Raw genomic sequence first — 6,559 nt, 5'->3', positions numbered from 1 at the left:
AAAAGGCTCTGCCGAGAACGAGCACCGTGACATGCTGAGTCTCTGGGAAAGCAGAGATCCCCAGTGCTGTTGCGGCTAAAGATAGGCTGCAGAGGGATAGTGAAGACCTGCAAGAGCTTTCAGGGCTGGCACCTTCCTTGTGGGAGAAGGAGCCAGACGTTTGCCTTTTGAGAAAAAGTTTCTGCCGAGAACGAGCACCGTGACATGCTGCTTCTCTGGGAAAGCAGAGATCCCCAGTGCTGTTGTGCCTGTGGATAGGCTGCAGGGGGACGGTGAAGACCAGCAAGAGCTTTCAGGGCTGGCACCTTCCTTGTGGGAGAAGGAGCCAGACGTTTGCCTTTTCAGTAAAAGTTTCTGCCGAGAACGAGCACCGTGACATGCTGAGTCTCTGGGAAAGCAGAGATCCCCAGTGCTGTTGTGCCTGTGGATAGGCTGCAGGGGGACGGTGAAGACCAGCAAGAGCTTTCAGGGCTGGCACCTTCCTTGTGGGAGAAGGAGCCAGACGTTTGCCTTTTCAGAAAAAGTTTCTGCCGAGAACGAGCACCGTGACATGCTGAGTCTCTGGGAAAGCAGAGATCCCCAGTGCTGTTGTGCCTGTGGATAGGCTGCAGGGGGACGGTGAAGACCAGCAAGAGCTTTCAGGGCTGGCACCTTCCTTGTGGGAGAAGGAGCCAGACATTTGCCTTTTCAGAAAAAAGTTTCTGCCGAGAACGAGCACCGTGACATGCTGAGTCTCTGGGAAAGCAGAGATCCCCAGTGCTGTTGCGGCTAAAGATAGGCTGCAGAGGGATAGTGAAGACCAGCAAGAGCTTTCAGGGCTGGCACCTTCCTTGTGGGAGAAGGAGCCAGACGTTTGCCTTTTCAGAAAACGTTTCTGCCGAGAACGAGCACCGTGACATGCTGAGTCTCTGGGAAAGCAGAGATCCCCAGTGCTGTTGTGCCTGTGGATAGGCTGCAGGGGGACGGTGAAGACCAGCAAGATCTTTCAGGGCTGGCACCTTCCTTGTGGGAGAAGGAGCCAGACTTTTGCCTTTTCAGAAAACGTTTCTGCCGAGAACGAGCACCGTGACATGCTGAGTCTCTGGGAAAGCAGAGATCCCCAGTGCTGTTGTGCCTGTGGATAGGCTGCAGGGGGACGGTGAAGACCAGCAAGAGCTTTCAGGGCTGGCACCTTCCTTGTGGGAGAAGGAGCCAGACGTTTGCCTTTTCAGAAAAAGTTTCTGCCGAGAACGAGCACCGTGACATGCTGAGTCTCTGGGAAAGCAGAGATCCCCAGTGCTGTTGTGCCTGTGGATAGGCTGCAGAGGGATAGTGAAGACCTGCAATAGCTTACAGGGCTGGCACCTTCCTTGTGGGAGAAGGAGCCAGACGATTGCCTTTTCAGAAAAAGGCTCTGCCGAGAGCGAGCACCGTGACATGCTGAGTCTCTGGGAAAGCAGAGATCCCCAGTGCTGTTGCGGCTAAAGATAGGCTGCAGAGGGATAGTGAAGACCTGCAAGAGCTTTCAGGGCTGGCACCTTCCTTGTGGGAGAAGGAGCCAGACGTTTGCCTTTTCAGAAAAAGTTTCTGCCGAGAACGAGCACCGTGACATGCTGAGTCTCTGGGAAAGCAGAGATCCCCAGTGCTGTTGTGCCTGTGGATAGGCTGCAGGGGGACGGTGAAGACCAGCAAGAGCTTTCAGGGCTGGCACCTTCCTTGTGGGAGAAGGAGCCAGACGTTTGCCTTTTGAGAAAAAGTTTCTGCCGAGAACGAGCACCGTGACATGCTGAGTCACTGGGAAAGCAGAGATCCCCAGTGCTGTTGTGCCTGTGGATAGGCTGCAGGGGGACGGTGAAGACCAGCAAGAACTTTCAGGGCTGGCACCTTCCTTGTGGGAGAAGGAGCCAGACGTTTGCCTTTTCAGAAAAAGTTTCTGCCGAGAACGAGCACCGTGACATGCTGAGTCTCTGGGAAAGCAGAGATCCCCAGTGCTGTTGCGGCTAAAGATAGGCTGCAGAGGGATAGTGAAGACCAGCAAGAGCTTTCAGGGCTGGCACCTTCCTTGTGGGAGAAGGAGCCAGACGTTTGCCTTTTCAGAAAAAGTTTCTGCCGAGAACGAGCACCGTGACATGCTGAGTCTCTGGGAAAGCAGAGATCCCCAGTGCTGTTGCGGCTAAAGATAGGCTGCAGAGGGATAGTGAAGACCTGCAAGAGCTTTAGGGCTGGCACCTTCCTTGTGGGAGAAGGAGCCAGACGTTTGCCTATTGAGAAAAAGTTTCTGCCGAGAACGAGCACCGTGACATGCTGAGTCTCTGGGAAAGCAGAGATCCCCAGTGCTGTTGCGGCTAAAGATAGGCTGCAGAGGGATAGTGAAGACCTGCAAGAGCTTTCAGGGCTGGCACCTTCCTTGTGGGAGAAGGAGCCAGACGTTTGCCTTTTCAGAAAAAGTTTCTGCCGAGAACGAGCACCGTGACATGCTGAGTCTCTGGGAAAGCAGAGATCCCCAGTGCTGTTGTGCCTGTGGATAGGCTGCAGGGGGACGGTGAAGACCAGCAAGAGCTTTCAGGGCTGGCACCTTCCTTGTGGGAGAAGGAGCCAGACGTTTGCCTTTTGAGAAAAAGTTTCTGCCGAGAACGAGCACCGTGACATGCTGAGTCTCTGGGAAAGCAGAGATCCCCAGTGCTGTTGCGGCTAAAGATAGGCTGCAGAGGGATAGTGAAGACCTGCAAGAGCTTTCAGGGCTGGCACCATCCTTGTGGGAGAAGGAGCCAGACGTTTGCCTTTTCAGAAAAAGTCTCTGCCGAGAGCGAGCACCATGAGATGCTGAGTCTCTGGGAAAGCAGAGATCCCCAGTGCTGTTGTGCCTGTGGATAGGCTGCAGGGGGACGGTGAAGACGAGCAAGTTCTTTCAGGGCTGGCACCTTCCTTGTGGGAGAAGGAGCCAGACGTTTGCCTTTTCAGAAAAAGTTTCTGCCGAGAACGAGCACCGTGACATGCTGAGTCTCTGGGAAAGCAGAGATCCCCAGTGCTGTTGTGCCTGTGGATAGGCTGCAGGGGGACGGTGAAGACCAGCAAGAGCTTTCAGGGCTGGCATCTTCCTTGTGGGAGAAGGAGCCAGACGTTTGCCTTTTGAGAAAAAGTTTCTGCCGAGAACGAGCACCGTGACATGCTGAGTCTCTGGGAAAGCAGAGATCCCCAGTGCTGTTGCGGCTAAAGATAGGCTGCAGAGGGATAGTGAAGACCAGCAAGAGCTTTCAGGGCTGGCACCTTCCTTGTGGGAGAAGGAGCCAGACGTTTGCCTTTTCAGAAAAAGGCTCTGCCGAGAGCGAGCACCATGAGATGCTGAGTCTCTGGGAAAGCAGAAATCCCCAGTGCTGTTGTGCCTGTGGATAGGCTGCAGAGGGATAGTGAAGACCAGCAAGAGCTTTCAGGTCTGGCACCTTCCTTGTGGGAGAAGGAGCCAGACGTTTGCCTTTTCAGAAAAAGTTTCTGCCGAGAACGAGCACCGTGACATGCTGAGTCTCTGCGAAAGCAGAGATCCCCAGTGCTGTTGTGCCTGTGGATAGGCTGCAGGGGGACGGTGAAGACCAGCAAGAGCTTTCAGGGCTGGCACCTTCCTTGTGGGAGAAGGAGCCAGACGTTTGCCTTTTCAGAAAAAGTTTCTGCCGAGAACGAGCACCGTGACATGCTGAGTCTCTGGGAAAGCAGAGATCCCCAGTGCTGTTGTGCCTGTGGATAGGCTGCACGGGGACGGTGAAGACCAGCAAGAGCTTTCAGGGCTGGCACCTTCCTTGTGGGAGAAGGAGCCAGACGTTTGCCTTTTCAGAAAAAGTTTCTGCCGAGAACGAGCACCGTGACATGCTGAGTCTCTGGAAAAGCAGAGATCCCCAGTGCTGTTGAGGCTAAAGATAGGCTGCAGAGGGATAGTGAAGACCAGCAAGAGCTTTCAGGGCTGGCACCTTCCTTGTGGGAGAAGGAGCCAGACGTTTGCCTTTTCAGAAAAAGTTTCTGCCGAGAACGAGCACCGTGACATGCTGAGTCTCTGCGAAAGCAGAGATCCCCAGTGCTGTTGCGGCTAAAGATAGGCTGCAGAGGGATAGTGAAGACCTGCAAGAGCTTTAGGGCTGGCACCTTCCTTGTGGGAGAAGGAGCCAGACGTTTGCCTTTTCAGAAAAAGTTTCTGCCGAGAACGAGCACCGTGACATGCTGAGTCTCTGGGAAAGCAGAGATCCCCAGTGCTGTTGTGCCTGTGGATAGGCTGCAGGGGGACGGTGAAGACCAGCAAGATCTTTCAGGGCTGGCACCTTCCTTGTGGGAGAAGGAGCCAGACGTTTGCCTTTTCAGAAAAAGTTTCTGCCGAGAACGAGCACCGTGACATGCTGAGTCTCTGGGAAAGCAGAGATCCCCAGTGCTGTTGCGGCTAAAGATAGGCTGCAGAGGGATAGTGAAGACCAGCAAGATCTTTCAGGGCTGGCACCTTCCTTGTGGGAGAAGGAGCCAGACGTTTGCCTTTTCAGAAAAAGTCTCTGCCGAGAGCGAGCAACATGAGATGCTGAGTCTCTGGGAAAGCAGAGATCCCCAGTGCTGTTGTGCCTGTGGATAGGCTGCAGGGGGACGGTGAAGACCAGCAAGAGCTTTCAGGGCTGGCACCTTCCTTGTGGGAGAAGGAGCCAGACGTTTGCCTTTTCAGAAAAAGTTTCTGCCGAGAACGAGCACCGTGACATGCTGAGTCTCTGCGAAAGCAGAGATCCCCAGTGCTGTTGCGGCTAAAGATAGGCTGCAGAGGGATAGTGAAGACCTGCAAGAGCTTTCAGGGCTGGCACCTTCCTTGTGGGAGAAGGAGCCAGACGTTTGCCTTTTCAGAAAAAGTCTCTGCCGATAGCGAGCACCATGAGATGCTGAGTCTCTGGGAAAGCAGAGATCCCCAGTGCTGTTGTGCCTGTGGATAGGCTGCAGGGGGACGGTGAAGACCAGCAAGAGCTTTCAGGGCTGGCACCTTCCTTGTGGGAGAAGGAGCCAGACGTTTGCCTTTTCAGAAAAAGTTTCTGCCGAGAACGAGCACCGTGACATGCTGAGTCTCTGGGAAAGCAGAGATCCCCAGTGCTGTTGCGGCTAAAGATAGGCTGCAGAGGGATAGTGAAGACCTGCAAGAGCTTTCAGGGCTGGCACCTTCCTTGTGGGAGAAGGAGCCAGACGTTTGCCTTTTCAGAAAAAGTTTCTGCCGAGAACGAGCACCGTGACATGCTGAGTCTCTGGGAAAGCAGAGATCCCCAGTGCTGTTGCGGCTAAAGATAGGCTGCAGAGGTATAGTGAAGACCTGCAAGAGCTTTCAGGGCTGGCACCATCCTTGTGGGAGAAGGAGCCAGACGTTTGCCTTTTCAGAAAAAGTCTCTGCCGAGAGCGAGCACCATGAGATGCTGAGTCTCTGGGAAAGCAGAGATCCCCAGTGCTGTTGTGCCTGTGGATAGGCTGCAGAGGGATAGTGAAGACCAGCAAGAGCTTTCAGGGCTGGCACCTTCCTTATGGGAGAAGGAGCCAGACGTTTGCCTTTTCAGAAAAAGTTTCTGCCGAGAACGAGCACCGTGACATGCTGAGTCTCTCGGAAAGCTGAGATCCCCAGTGCTGTTGCGGCTAAAGATAGGCTGCAGAGGGATAGTGAAGACCTGCAAGAGCTTTCAGGGCTGGCACCTTCCTTGTGGGAGAAGGAGCCAGACGTTTGCCTTTTGAGAAAAAGTTTCTGCCGAGAACGAGCACCGTGACATGCTGCTTCTCTGGGAAAGCAGAGATCCCCAGTGCTGTTGTGCCTGTGGATAGCCTGCAGGGGGACGGTGAAGACCAGCAAGATCTTTCAGGGCTGGCACCTTCCTTGTGGGAGAAGGAGCCAGACGTTTGCCTTTTCAGAAAAAGTCTCTGCCGATAGCGAGCACCATGAGATGCTGAGTCTCTGGGAAAGCAGAGATCCCCAGTGCTGTTGTGCCTGTGGATAGGCTGCAGGGGGACGGTGAAGACCAGCAAGAGCTTTCAGGGCTGGCACCTTCCTTGTGGGAGAAGGAGCCAGACGTTTGCCTTTTCAGAAAAAGTTTCTGCCGAGAACGAGCACCGTGACATGCTGAGTCTCTGGGAAAGCAGAGATCCCCAGTGCTGTTGCGGCTAAAGATAGGCTGCAGAGGGATAGTGAAGACCTGCAAGAGCTTTCAGGGCTGGCACCTTCCTTGTGGGAGAAGGAGCCAGACGTTTGCCTTTTGAGAAAAAGTTTCTGCCGAGAACGAGCACCGTGACATGCTGAGTCTCTGGGAAAGCAGAGATCCCCAGTGCTGTTGTGCCTGTGGATAGGCTGCAGGGGGACGGTGAAGACCAGCAAGATCTTTCAGGGCTGGCACCTTCCTTGTGGGAGAAGGAGCCAGACTTTTGCCTTTTCAGAAAAAGTTTCTGCCGAGAACGAGCACCGTGACATGCTGAGTCTCTGGGAAAGCAGAGATCCCCAGTGCTGTTGTGCCTGTGGATAGGCTGCAGGGGGACGGTGAAGACCAGCAAGATCTTTCAGGGCTGGCACGTTCCTTGTGGGAGAAGGAGCCAGACG

The sequence above is a fragment of the Accipiter gentilis genome, unplaced genomic scaffold (assembly GCF_929443795.1).
Source record: "Accipiter gentilis unplaced genomic scaffold, bAccGen1.1, whole genome shotgun sequence".
NCBI classification, from domain to species: Eukaryota; Metazoa; Chordata; class Aves; order Accipitriformes; family Accipitridae; genus Astur; species Astur gentilis.
The sequence above is the reverse complement of the archived record's forward strand: the minus strand, read 5'-3'. Positions refer to the sequence as shown.